Raw genomic sequence first — 14,972 nt, 5'->3', positions numbered from 1 at the left:
TTGCCGGCCGGAGTGCCCGAGGGGTTCTAGGAGTTACAGACTGGAAAGGCGTGACCGCTACGGTCGCAGGTTCGAATCCTGTCTCGGGCATGGATGTGTGTAATGTCCTTAGATTAGTTAGGTTTAAGTAGTTCTAATTTCTAGAGGACTGATGACCTCAGATGTTAAGTCCCATAGTGCTCAGAGCCATTTGAATATTTTTTTTTTTTTTTTTTGCTCAAATTATGTGGAAGCAATGGTATGTTTCCAGTACATAAACAAAAGAAAATATGGTTTGTGTCAGCAGCCGAAGTGACCCAAAATATCGGTTTTTAAAGAAATGGTAATACGCATTCATGTTTCGATTGACAATCCGCTATCATACCGAAAATTGTAATACTTTACGCGAGCCTCTGTTGCATTAATGAAGTGCTACAGTCTGTTCGTTCGTGAACTGAAATACAAGTGAAATTCCTGTTGGCGCAAATCTTTCATTTCTTTTCGTTCCAAATTGTAACAAAACATACAGGTAGTCTTTTGCAGGTGATGGAACTACTCCTATTACTGTGTAAAAATTTGTGTTGTTACGGAGAAAAACCTTTCATACGTTACTGTTTAAATACATTCTGTACTATCGTAGCGAGAATCTGATTACTCATCCTGAGTTCATCCAGCACCTGTTTTATTAAAATGCATTGTAAATCTTATTATTCTCGTATAACGATATGGTAACTACTTCCTCGACTCACAGTTCCGTCTTATTTACATTGTGTTTTAGGGAGAATTAAAACGTACTATTGAATATTCTTGAATTTAATTATAATAAATAGGAACGCTCGGATGATAAATTCGGTGACACACACAACACCCACACCGCTTAACCATCAGGTCAAGATAAATTTAAATAGAAGACGTAACAGTGCAGCTCCGTAACACTGAAGCTACGTAACACAAAAAAAAACGACATAAAAGAATGCGAATCAATCACAACATAAGTAACATATCTGAGCTTTTTGTTTATTTGTAACCGAGATATAAATACTAATTTACTTTTTAGATTGACGTGTATCGACGAGTGCGTACGCGCCAGCGACATGCCATTATTGCATTTACTGGTAATAAATGTTGCCGAACGTACCTTGTGACCAGCATTAACTTCGCCGTAAGTGCAGTATGTGTCGAGGAACCAATCAACGAACACACTGCACATGTTATGAAGATGGAAGTAAGTTAACTAGCCGCACACGCTTGTCACTTAAATGTCACAGTACCGGTAATATCAGGAAGTACTCTTCCACATTTATTCTCCCAGTATGTGTGTGTCTCATAGAGAGAACGTCGTCTCGAAGTTAACACATGCGTACCTCAGCAACTGGGACGCGGCCGCTACTACTGTGCGGTGCGCGTAAACTCGGCGAAACGCCGTCGACGCTAACGGAACGGATGGCAACAGGCAAGTTAGTACCCAGCGCGGTGCTTCGGCAGCCGCGGTCGCACTGCCGACTGGCGTCCGGCAGCCGAGGCGCCAACCGCGCCGGAACACCTGCCGCACTGCGCATGCGCACCTCAGGGTCACAATTAGTTGACAGGCGACGCTACGACGCCGCGAGTCGTGCCGCATCAGTCATGTTTCGCGTATTTTTTTTTCTCTCTCTGTAGCCTAAACTTCGGCAGATAAGACGAAGAAATGTGCGCTGTAGTCGTCTTCAAACTGTGGAGCGTATGCGGGTGGTGGTGGTGGTGGTGGTGGTGGTGGGAGGGGGGGGGGGGGTTGTTAGAGAGGCACGCCGGCTTTCATTGAATTGCCTGTCGATATATCCGTCTTTTTTCAACCGAGAATGCAATAGTGTCTGTTGCCTGAGGATTTTCTGAATTTTGTTACTAAACCACAATGTACACTACTGGCCATTAAAATTGCTACACCAAGAAGAAATGCAGATGATAAACGACTATTCATTGGACAAATATATCATACTAGAACTGACATGTGACTACATTTTCACGCAATTTGGGTGCATAGATCCTGAGAAATCAGTACCCAGAACAACCACCTCTGGCCGCAATAACGGCCTTGAGACTCCTGGGCATTGAGTCAAACAGAGCTTGGATGGCGTATACAGGTACAGCTGCCCATGCAGCTTCAACACGATACCACAGTTCATTCTGTATCCAGAAAGGCCTGTACAGGACCTGCAACATGAGGTCGTGCATTATCAAGCTGAAATGTAGGGTTTCACAGCGATCAAATGAAGTGTATAGAGCCACGGGTCGTAACACATCTGAAATGTAACGTCTACTGCTCAAAGTGCCGTCAATGCGAACAAGAGGTGACCGAGACGTGTAACCAATGGCACCCCATACCATCACTCTGGGCGACGAATATACGCTTCCAATGTGTGTTCACCGCGATGTCGCCAAACACGGATGCGAACATCATCATGCTGTAAACAGAACCTCGATTCACCCGAAAAAATGACGTTTTGCCATTCGTGCACCCAAGTTCGTCGTTGAGTACACCATCGCAGGCGCTCGTGTCTGTGATGCAGCGTCAAGGGTGACTGCAGCCATGGTCTCCGAGCTGATAGTCCATGCTGCTGCAAACGTCTTCCAACTGTTCGTGCAGATAGTTGTTGTCTTGCAAGCATCACCATCTGTTGACTCAGGGATCGAGATGTGGCCGCACGATCTGTTACAGCCATGCGGATAAGATGCCTGTCATGTCGACTGCTAGTGATACGAGGCCGTTGGGATCCAGCACGGCGTTCCGTATTACCCTCCTGAACCCACCGATTCCATATTCTGCTAATAGTCATTGGATCTCGACGAACGCGAGCAGCAATGTCGCGATACGATAAACCTCAATCGCGATAGGCTACAATCCGACCTTTATCAAAGTCGGAAACGTGATGGTACGCATTTCTCCTCCTTACATGAGGCATCACAGCAACGTTTCACCAGGTAACGCCGGTCAACTGTTGTTTGTATATGAGAAATCGGTTGGAAACCTTCCGCATGTCAGCACGTTGTAGGTGTCGCCACCGGCGCCAACCTTCTGTGAATGCTCTGAAAAGCTAATCATTTGCGTATCACAGCATCTTCTTCCTGTCGGTTAAATTTCGTGTCTGTAGCATGTCATCTTCGTGGTGTAGCAATTTTAATGGCCAGTTGTGTACTTCTTCTACTAGTGATATCAATGGTGAGACTACAGTCTCGGAAATATTGGCATCCTAGTACCCAAGCCACTGTATGCGGAAGCCTTCATAAACGTCAAATGGATATTGGTGTAACAAAACAGTTGCACAACAAAACACACTCGACAAAAGCTTATTCTTTCAACATTCAAAAAATGGGTAACAACTGTCAGGCTCTAATTTAAAGTAGAAAGTGAGGTTCTGGCTTCTTTGACCTTATAACCTTCTAGGGCGTAGTTTTGAAATTTAGACTTCTTGAAACGTTATTTTAGAGCTTTTTTGAGCGTTTTAAAAGTGTGAATCCTGTACAGCGTTTGTTTTACATCGCTTTAAACGCACCAGATGCTCTACCGCACCATATCTCAATATTTGCGGTTCTGATTTCTTTTCATCAGAGGTACATGCGATCTAAGTTTGTGTCATATACTCTTATACTACAACGTTCCTTTCATTAATTTCATAATCATTGCTGCAAAGAAGCACCACATTTAAGCATGAACGGCTCTACAATGCGCTGTCACGAAACTCAATTGATCGGTACGTCACAACAGTGCTGTTTGCAGTTAATGAAACTCTATTTCACATAATCAACAGTGACTTGTAAGTGAGCAGTGGGTGCATGAACGTAGTTTACTTAGAATTTTGTGCATTTCTGTGATGTAAACGCATATTGAATGGCGTGAAAAAAACCCAGATACCCGTAGGTTTTTTTTTTCTTCATAAACGAATGAAAAACCGAAAATGAAAGTGAGGGATTCGAAAAATGTACTGCCTACTATAAAGCATTACAAGAATAGGGTGAGTCAAATATCTTTATTGAAAGTCCTAGTAACTGTACTGATTCTCCATCACTACAATTACCTAGTCAGTAACTCTGTTGGCTCAAAATGCTTTGATGAAAAGGGTAGTGCTCTCATGTTCAGTATTTCCGATGTTGGAAGTTATGTTGAAAAAAATGGACATTGGTGATTCCCTTAGGTACAAGATTTCATTGAATGTATGGAAACCTGACAAAGATTATAATTTCGACAACGACATGCATGGCATAAGGAGAACATTTCAACTGGACTGGCTGCCATTCTACCGATAGTTGCGTGTGATGTTCCGCCACGTGTGGCAGTCGTCATGGCGCTTTCATAAGCCGTCATACACAGATTTCAAAATGTTTGACGAGTGTGCAAAAATGCACAATAATTTTGAATGGTAAAAGGATGCAGCCGAAAAGTCAAGGAATTTTGTTGATATTGTAACAAGCCAAATTAAGTGTGCAGAAGAACTGCTCAACCAAGATCTTGTGAAATTAGTACAGACTAACAGAGATGACTTTAAATCACTTGTTAATAACGTTTCGTGCGGTGCGTGAATTGCTGTTAAAGGAAAAAAAGAAAATGCTATTTTTCATGATTTATTGGAATTTAGAGTGGAGTCAGGCGACGGAACAAAGATGAAACGTTTTGAAAGTGCCCTAAAAACGCTACCATATTTCTTTTCGAACCCAAAATGATTTAGATTCTGAAATAAGGACAGTTTTTTGTTATGCATCATCCTATAGGTTGTGCATGAGTGCTACGTAAATCGATTTTGTAGCGGTTCAAAAGCCCAAAATGTGGGAATACGAATTTACAATAGCAAGAAAACAATTAACTGAATGAACACGGCTGATGACGTTACAACCAAAAGTAACGTAAATGGCGGGTAAACATAAAACCTGGGATTGTAAAAACAGTTTTATTTTAACTGTTCTGTTAGTTTGTTTATTTTTATCACATTTGCCAGGTGTTACAACTGCACTGTGAAAACCAGTAGGAGAAAATGATGAGTAGATAGTTGTGTTCTCAGAATTTCTAAATCAGTTGAATGAGAAATATTGTTCCCTTAGTTACATAGAAAATTGAGGTTGCCCTTGGCTAGAAGTTGAATTCTAGTGCGTGTAGTGGAAGTAGTTAACCAGATTTAAAGTAAAGTGACACAAGTTCCGCCATACTGATGAATAAGTGACTTATTGGCAGTGATAACTATAGATCCTCTGAGAGTGATTCACCGGGTGTGTCTTCATTTTCGAAAGTATGCAGTTCTAGTAAGGAAAAAAAATCGAATTTAATCTCTCTTTTACCCGCACCTTCTCCTGTTCCTAAGAGCAAAGTTAGTTCTAATCTCAAAACAAAAGTGTATAAATATAAAGCTGATTGCCTGCATTAGGCTCTACCGGCATTCTTTCGAATAATGAGCAATGACTAAAATGTGTTTTGTTTGGAGATTTTTGGCCAGACTCAGCTTGAAGCCTATGAAGTAAGTAAACACACCTAACTCTTTGTGCATCATGATCAAACACTGAAACGAAATGTCAGCTTCTTCAAAAAGCAGATAATTCCTAAGAAAGCTCTAAGATGTGACTTCGTAGGCTTTCCTGGTGTAATAAGTCTTGAAAGTCTCTTTGGGTTTGCTGTTAGGTACTTTAGGATCAAATCGATTCGATATTTCGGCGATCCAACAGGTCGCCTCTTCAGGAGAATACTGCTTCTACTGATGAGTCCCGTTGAGAACTGATGCCAATTTTTCTTTATTGTAATTTCATTCCCCTACCCCATATGGGCAGGGGCAGGCTGGCAGCGGCACAGTCCACTGCTCTTAAGCCAATTGGCTTTACAAAAATATAGAATGGTGATTACATAAAGTAGGGAGGTTAAAAAGGGTGAAAAAACACAGTAATTGGAGACCATGGGAGTTAAAATATACACTAAGAGGGGGACATGCACTGGGGGGCAGTTGAAAAGTCGACATAAAGTTAAAAGAACACAGCTGGGAAATCAAAGTGCACTTAAAAAACATTTGAGGAAAACAAGGTAAAAGTCAGCCACTGGATAAAAATCACACAGAGTAAGACACTTAAAAAAACCATGGAAACGATGGAGCACTCATGAAGAATAAACCACAGCTGGTAGGGATCTGCCAAGGGACTGGAGGCTGGAGAGGAGGGAAAAAGAGGGGAGGAAGGTGCAGTGAGGGGGGACTGTGGGGTGGGAGGCAGAGGAAAGGAAACGGGGTAGGAGGCGCACCAAGAGGCAGGAGATAGTAAGAGGGAAGACAAGGCAGGAGGGAGTGCAGAGACACTGAAGGGAAGCACAGGAGAGGGAGGGGGTGTAGGAGGGGGAAAGCCACTCAGGAGAAGGGATGGGGGAGGAGAGAGAGCCCTGAGGAGGAGGCAGGGGGAAAGTGGGGTTAGAGTTGGTAGGAGGGGTAGATGTCAGGGTGAAACTCATCATCTGGGAGGGGTAGGAGCTGGAAGTTGCACTAGGAAAGGAGGTGGAGGGTGTGGAGATGGAGAGAGGGCTGGACACAACAGTAGAGGCGTGGCAATGGTCTGGGGGCAGAGACGAAAGGGGACACCAGGGGGTGAGTGGGATCTAGTAGGTGGACAATTTACAGGATGTGGACGTGTTCAAGGAAAAGAAGAAGGTGGAGCAAGGGGATGAGGTTATAGAAGATGTGCATGGAGGATGGAAAGCGAGTCAGAGTGGAAGACATTCTAGGATTTGGAGGGCTTTATAGAACCTGGGAGGGGCGGAAATCCAAGCAACGTTGGCATAACAAAGGATGGGGTGCATCAAGGATTTGTAGGTGTGAAGGATGATGGAAGGGTGCAGTCCACATGTCTGGCTGGGCAGGAGTTTCAGGAGGTGGGGTCTGTTGCGGGCTTTATGTTGGATTGTAAGGAGATGGGGTGTCCAGGTGAGGTGGCGGTCAAGGGTGAGGCCAAGGTATTTGAGGATAGGACTGAGGTGGGTAGGATGGCCATAAATGGTTAGTTAGAAATCATGGAGACAGAAGGAACAGGTGGTGCAGCCTATGATGATTGCCCCGGTCTTGCAGGGGTTGATACGAAGGACTCAAAAGGTGAACTGGTCAAGGTAGGTTTGGAGGGTACATTGTGACAATTGATATAGGGTAGGATAAAAGGCTAGAAAGGCAGTGTCATCAGCAAATGGGAGGAAATGAACACGTGGTGAAGGTTTGGGTATATCAGCAGTGTACAAGAGACAGAAGAGAGGGGAAAGGACAGAGCCTTGGAGCACGGCAGCAGAGGGAGAGAAGGTACAGGAGTTGGAATTGTGGATAGTGACATGGGCGATGGGAGAGGAAGAAAGCAACGAGGTGGGCGAAATTGATAGGGAGAGCTTAGGTCTGGAGTTTGAAGAGGAGCCCGGGGTGCCAGACACGGTTGTAGGCGTTCTGGAGGTCAAGGGAAACAAAGATAGTGGAGTGACGGGAGTTAAGTTGGAACTGGGTAAGAGGAAGGAGGTGGTGCTGGTTAAGGTGGCTGTGAATATGGTGGGAGAGGATGGTCTTGGAGACCTTACTGAACATGGAGATGAGGCAGATGGGACAATAGGAAGAGGTATCAGAGGGGTGTTTGTTGGGTTTAGGGAACAGCAGGATATGGGAAGTCTTCCACAGGTCGGGGTAAAAGCCAATGGAGAGGAGGACAGTGTACAGGGTAGCAAAGACAGGCAGGAAGAATGGGGTGGGATTCCTTGAGGTGGTGGTAGGTGATGCCATCATGACCAGGGGCAGTATTGCATTTGGAGTGTAGGATGAGTGTGATGTCGTGTGCGGTGATGGGTGTGTTGATGTGTGATGGGGTAACTGGTCTAAGTACTGGAAACTAGGAGCGAGTGGTGGGACAGAGGTACCAGTGCAGCCAAGAATGGTGGGGAAGAGGAAGGAATCAAAATGGGGATTGTCACGAATGGAAAAGACCTCGGAGAGGTGGGAAGCAAAATGGTTAGCCTTACTGAGGTTGTCAGGACATGGAGAATAGGGCAATGCATAGTGGGATGGCTACCAGTAAGGCGGTGGAAGGCTGACCAGAACTTGGAAGGGTTGACAGTGGAGTTGAGGGGTGTGCATGTCTGGTGCCAGTCCCAGCGTTTTTGCTGTAAGGAGGTTCCAGATATGTCACTGTAATTGCCGATGGTGGATGAGTTTATCACAGTCACAGGTGCAGAGGAAGGAGCAGTAGAGCCTGCGGGATTCATGAAGAAGAAGGAAAGCCTGTGGAGGAAGCGTAGGGTGGTGAGGGTGGATGAGTTTGGTAGGGACATGGCCTCCACAGCATCAGTGATGTCCGTCTGAAGGAAGGAAGAGGCATGGGTGTTGTCAGTGGGACAGTGAAAAGTGAGAGGGATAGCTTTTGACCTGTGAGGCAACAGATTCTCAGTAGGCGTCCCAGTCGGTGTGGCAGTAGTCCTGGACGGACGTAGGAGGGGCAGCTGGGCAGGGGGCTGCTGGTGGGCCACAGGTAGAGGAGATGGTGAGAAGGATGGGGCGGTGGTCACTACCAATGGGATCGATGATGATGAAGATGCTTGGTTTGGGGGGCACTCAACTGTGTGGTTATCAGCGCCTGTACAAATTCCCAACCTTTACTAAGTCCAACCTCGCCACTTTCATGGTGATAAAATGATGAAGACAACAAACGCCCAGTCGTCTCGAGATAGGTGAAAATCCCTGACTCTGCTGGGAATCGAACCCAGCATCTGGTGCTCAAGAAGCTAGAATGTGACCATGAGATCATGAGCTGCAGACAACGGGATCAAGGACATCCATGGCGATACAACCACGGAGGTTGGGGGAAGCAAGGATAACATTGGGGGTGGAGTTTATTTTCAGGGCGGGTGTGTTGTGGGAGAGGAACAAGGTCAACATGGAGGCTGGTAAGGAACTGATGCCACTGCCAAAGGGTGTCAGGGTCACAGCTGTGGAGATTGAGGTCGGCATGGGAAATGAAGTTGTAGGGGAGAGGAGCTGCGGGACAGATGTAGATAGTGGCTCAGGTGATGGTGAGTGAGGGAAAAAAGATGCTGAGATGGTGCTGAGTCAGGTCATTGAGTAGGGGTTGTGGCCGGACAGGTAGATGCTTGAGGTGACCAATAGTGACCGCATCTCGGACGAGTGGTGATGGGGGTGTCCACGACTGAAGACGGCGTCCCCTGGCGACAGGAATCGCCGAAGTGCGAAAGGAGCTACTAAAACGGAGGCCAGCGGTGGCGGCGGACGCATCGGACGGCGGCGGTGGCGGCGAGCACCGGACGGCGGCGACGGTGGCAACTGGGTGGCGGGGAACACTGGGAGGCGGCGACGGTTGCGGTGGCCGGACGGCGGGCAGCAGCGACGGCGTCCAGGCAGACGAAAGGACGTCAGCGGTTGGCAGACGGACAGACGGCAATGGCAGGGGGCTCTTCCAAAGCGACGAGTTCACCCTGAGTGTAGACCAGGCAGTGTAATTCCTCGACGTGGAACTGAGGGGATCCAACCCTCGAATGCTGACTCGAGACTGCAAATCGACGTCCTATATAGGCCACCGTACCGTACATGGCGCATGCGCCGCGCACAACGGTTGCTGCCCTCCAAGACTTTGCGGGTGGCTCTGTCTTTAGGAGAGCACTGGCGGCGACGATATATCGCACTCAGGGTCGATATTCGAATTCTCGGACTGACCGCACCGAAGAAAAAGTATCTGGACACCACCACAAACATAAGTTTTTCATGTTAGGTGCATTGTTCTGGCACCTACTTCCATGTGCTCCATATCGGGGACCTCAGTAGTCACTATGCATCGTGAGAGCAGAATGGTGTGCTCCGTGGGACTCACGGACTTCGGTGTCACTTGTGTCATACGTCTGTACGCCAGATTTCCACACTCCTTATCATCCCTAGGTCCACTATTTCAGATGTGATAGAGAAGTGGAAACGTGCAAGGACACGTACAATACAAAAGCATAAAGGCTGATCTCGTCTTTTGACTGACAGAGACCGCAGACAGTTGAAGACGGTCGTAATGTGTTATAGGCAAACATCTATCCAGACTATCACACAGGGATTCCAAACTGCATGAGGATCCACTGCAACTACTATGACAGTTAGGTGGGAGGTGAGAAAACGTGAATTTCATGGTCGAGAGCCTGCTCATAAGCCACACATCACGCCTTGCTTGTAAGGTGCGTAGACATTGGACGATTGAACGGTGGAAAAACGTTGTGAGGAGCGACGAATCACGGTACACAATGTGACGATCCAATGGCAGAGTGTATGGCGAATGTGTGGTGAACGTCATCGGCCAGCGTGTATAGTGCCAACAGCAAAATTCGGAGGCGGTGGTGTTACGGTGTGGTCGTGTTTTCTATGGAGAGGGCTTGCACGCCTTGTTATTTTGCGTGGCACTATCACAGCACAGGCCTACATTGATGTTTTAAGCATCTTCTTCCTTCCTACTGTTGGAGAGCAGTTCGGGGAAGGCGATTGCATCTTTCAACACGATCGAGCACCTGTTCATAATGCACGGCCTATGGCAGATTGGTTACACGACAGTAACACCCCTGTAGTGTACAGGCCTGCACAGAGTCCTGATCTAAATCTTATATAACACCTTTGCGATGTTTTGGAACGCCGACTTCGTGGCAGGCCTCACCAACCGACATCGATACCTCTCTTTAGTGCAGCACTCCATTCCCCAAGAAACCTTCCAGCATCTGACTGAACGTATGCCTGCGAGAGTGGAAGTTGTCATGAAGGCTAAGGGTGGGCCAACACCATATTGAATTCCAGCATTACCGACGGAGGGCGCTACGAACTTGTAAGTCATTTTCAGCCAGGTGTCCGGATACTTTTGATCACATAGTGTATCACAGTTTCGTCAAATTTTATACCGTCTCCTTCATTTAAGCAGTGCTCTGCTACTACCGATTTTTCCGGCTGTTGTAGCCTCGTATGACGGCGATGTTTCACATATCTGTCATGAACTGTGCGAATCGAACGGCCGATGTAAGCCTTCCCACATTGACGCGGAATTTTGTACACACCGGGTTTCCTAAGCCCCAAATCATCTTTCACAGAGTTGAGTAGTAGCCTAATCTTAGAAGGTGGACGGAACACACTCTTAATGTTGAAATTCCTTAAAATTCTTCCTATCATAAACGATATGCCCTCAGCATAAGGGATAAAGCTCACCTAAAGGTGTACAATTAATAGCAAAAACCAAATCACCGCTCATTTTTAGTGAGAAATTACTTCTCCCTGCAGTCGTCTAAATGTGCGAAATCATGCGTGGAGAAAAGTTCTGCGAGAGTATTAGGTCAATACCACTATCAGTTGATACTGTAGTTCTTCGCATCGATGCAGTAGCCACTTAAATGAGAGTATTTAATGGAACTAAAAAGGATTTCGTTGCAAGAGTGTTTGCTGTGTCTCCTTTTGTAAAATTCACGCTGTATCACACAAAGGGAGGCTTTGGCTTCTAAATAACCCAACAAGAAGTTAATATAGTTCTGAACGATGCATTCAGTGGTGTACATTTTGTGAAAGAACGAGCTTTAAACAGTAGGCCGTTTTCAATTCTTTGAGAGGAGATGGGTTCTACTCATGATTCACTTCTATTGAACAAGTCGGTACGTTGCTTCTCTCGTGGTAAAATTCTTCGTTGATTTGTGGGGCTGAAAGATGAACTTTCCTATTTAACAGCAGTCCTATACTATCGAATCTGTTTCTGGATGAAAAATGGCTTCTAAGATTGTGCTACTCGACCGGCATTTCTGAGAAACTGAATGATCTTGACGTATCACTTCAAGGTCGAAATAGTAATATCATTTTTCCGAGCGGATCTTGGAAAACCCAGATGGGGAATTGTTTAGTCAAGGAAAATGTGCTGAATGTAGGTAAAATTAGTAGAACTGGCGTTGTTCATCTCTAAAACCTTCGTCAAAAATTCGAGGATAAATTTCCGGAAGCTTCATCCGAGTATGGATGGACTCGTAATTCGTTCAATACGATCATAACTGATCACTTGTCAACAACACGAGTATCTAATAGAACTCTGAATGAATTTAAATCGAAGTCTCTTGAAAACTTTAGGTTGCAGGCCCGGAATGAATATCCTAGTTTAACAAGAAGGGCAATGGACGTGTTATTAGCCTACGCATCAGCTTACTTTAGGTAGTCAACACTTTCCGCAACGACATTAATCAAGAAGAAACCACGGTCTCTACTGTAGCTGGAACTGAATCTGCGAATTGCTGTTCCATATATCCAGCCAAGGCTGGATCTGCTTTCTTTACAAATTGAAGCACGCACATCACACTAAATGTGAAAATGTTATAAAATTTCCGAATTTTGAACATGTGCATTATCACTCTTGTGTATAATTGTTTGATCGGTTTGAATAAAACAGATTTTAAGCCGAAATTCAAATATGACTATTGTTCTACCATCAATATGGGGTTGTGGGTCCACAATGACACAAAACACGTCGAATTTCTTCCCCAAACTAGTTTCAGCGAAAATATCGCCATCGTCGGTGTGTACTCTTGGTTCTAAATCACGCAAAATTACCACTGTTAGAAAATATTACGGAAACACTATTGCATATGTAGGTCTACTACCTGGTTCCAAATACCGTAGCGTTTGAGCAGTTTTCTAATACCATTTTACTGTCGTGTCACTGCACGGTTTCCATGTTTGTTGCCGTTTCTCGACATATTTTCTATGTTTGTTGCCGCTTTTCGGCAGAATGCCATCTGCAACGGTAATGAGCCGTAGTTTTGTCCGGCTCTTCGAAAAGCGCGCCAGGCGGAGTGCTTTCGCTTCGCGTCTAGTGTTTGTGGTGGCGCTTTCGGTTTGGCGCGCTGTTTCGATCGCTACCGCCCTCAGGTGGAAGGTGGAGCAAGTGTACGGTCGCCTGACGATCGAGGAGGACATACTGGGCCGTGACCGAGAGAGGTGGTGACGCGAGCGGGGCCCTGTTGTTGGGGGTTGTCAACTGCTCGCCACGTGCTTCGGCCGACCTCTTGGCTGTCAGGGGCTAAGTCTGCCTTATCCGCATGTACAAGGCTGATGAAACTTAGAAGCCGTGGTGCAGGAGATCAACACGAGGGACCGTATGTCTTCTTACCGGCCGTTGAAACCACTGGCAGCGGTTGGCTCTGACGAGCATAAGGAAGTGCAACGTGTTCCCGGCGCTGTGGTGGAGTATGAGAAAAAAATGGCTCTGAGCACTATGGGACTTAACATCTGAGGTCATCAGCCCTTAGACCTTACAACTACTTAAACCTAACTAAGGACATCATACACATCCACGCCCGAGGCAGGATTTGAACCTGCGAGCGTAGCGGTCGCGCGGTTCCAGACTGAAGCGCCCAGAGCCGCTCGGCCACGGAGTGTGAGAAGCTGAGTATTGTTTTTATGTAGAAGGGGTTTTTCAAGTTCTAGTGAAGTGTATGAGTATCTTCACCAGCGGTTTTGTTGGGGTCTTACCACCACAGTTTTCGTTTGTCTGTCCGCGGTAATGTGGTAATTGCCTCTTGGTCGGGCCGTTTCATTCAGACCTCGAGTGGGTGATTTGGGGTCGGTGTCACGTCTCTCTGTGGTTCGGAGTCTGTGCAGGCACCGCCCTTGCTATATCTTCTGGTTTTGGGTAACTCGGGGAGGTGGTGGCTTGTAATGGAAGTTTTGGGGCTCATCTGCTGTGGCCCTGTAGACCACCAATAACTATTCCGCCTGTTGCGATTTGGGTCCCTTTACACGTGTCACTCCCTCACCGAGCTAAGGAAATTTTTTTTGGGAACTGCCTTTAATGCGAAGGTTTGTGTGCTGGCTTATTCACATTTGTCTTGTAACAACTGACAGGTGTGATATAAGTTACTTAAGTGGCGAGAGACAACTATTTTTGCTTTAGTACAAACTATCTACTTAAAGTTTTTTTTTTTAAAGAAATTGTTCTCTTATAGATATAACAAGCTTAAAATATTATTATTGGGAAGTTGTTAACGTCATATCTTGCAATATCCTTTACATAGAAAAAATTTGCCAGATATTTAAAAGAGTTTCTTTAATGTTCTCGTATACAGATGTCAAGTTGAAATATTACTATTGGGAAGTTGTTAATGTCATACCTGGCAATCTACTTTTCATAAAGAAAATTTGTCACTTCTTCGAAATTGTTTTTGAAACTTTTTTTAAAATCCAGACTTAAAAATTTATTATTGACAAAGCCTTTTAAAACAAAAAGATAACCTTAGCAGTTTGTGTTATTTCACCAGCACCTCCTGGCCCCTACTTCTACGATAACGTTTTTGGAATAACATGTGTACTTCAGTTGTTTGTGAATCGCCTTAATTGACCCTTCAGATATATGCGACTGCTATAAGCAATAAGAAAATGTGAACTTACATACGTCAGTCTCACACTATTGGGAATTGCGGTCGTGTTGTGGATAAAATTTTTGTTGAGCAGTAGATTGTACCTTAATCTGTCATGTAGTCAGCTTCATTGTCGGCTTGTAGTTGCTCTACGACACAGAAAAACTCAACACTTCGGCAGTGAGTCGAAACATTACGCCACCTTGCTTGCAAGTGCGTCGCGAGTTGTAGCGCGTATCGAGAAAAGGTTTTAAAAGCTGCCGCGCGAGTTCTGTTCCAGACAAATTTATCAACATACATGGGACAGCTGACAACGCGAATACATAGGAGTAACAAACATAAGTTTTCGAATAAGGTACACAGAACACACACGAGATCTATCGGCGAACACACACATCCTGAAACTAGCAATAGTTTATACCGTAGAGGAACGATAGAAGAAAACTGTTACATACAAAAGGCTATAGTGAAAGGAAAAGCCGTAGTAAATGAAAACACAACACTTTGCAATAACATACTCTTTACTGATATATATATATCCCCCAGTCACACATAGAGGTTTAAGTAAGGAACGCAAGTAGTCAGAACTCCCGCTGCAGCTTTTAAAACCTTC

At 45.4% G+C, this 14,972-nt stretch overlaps 1 long non-coding RNA gene across 1 annotated transcript in view; it reads right to left on the bottom strand.

Moving 5' to 3' along the window:
• Positions 1-1,431, bottom strand: part of LOC124712211 — a 486,241-nt gene extending 484,810 nt beyond the window's left edge. The window contains exon 1 of the long non-coding RNA XR_007005576.1: positions 1,118-1,431. This is a non-coding gene — a long non-coding RNA (uncharacterized LOC124712211). The remainder of the gene's footprint in view (positions 1-1,117) is intronic.
• Between the last annotated feature and the right edge of the window lie 13,541 nt (positions 1,432-14,972).

Source organism: Schistocerca piceifrons, chromosome 1, assembly GCF_021461385.2.
Source record: "Schistocerca piceifrons isolate TAMUIC-IGC-003096 chromosome 1, iqSchPice1.1, whole genome shotgun sequence".
NCBI lineage: Eukaryota > Metazoa > Arthropoda > Insecta > Orthoptera > Acrididae > Schistocerca > Schistocerca piceifrons.
This window is presented reverse-complemented; position numbering and strand designations above follow the sequence as displayed.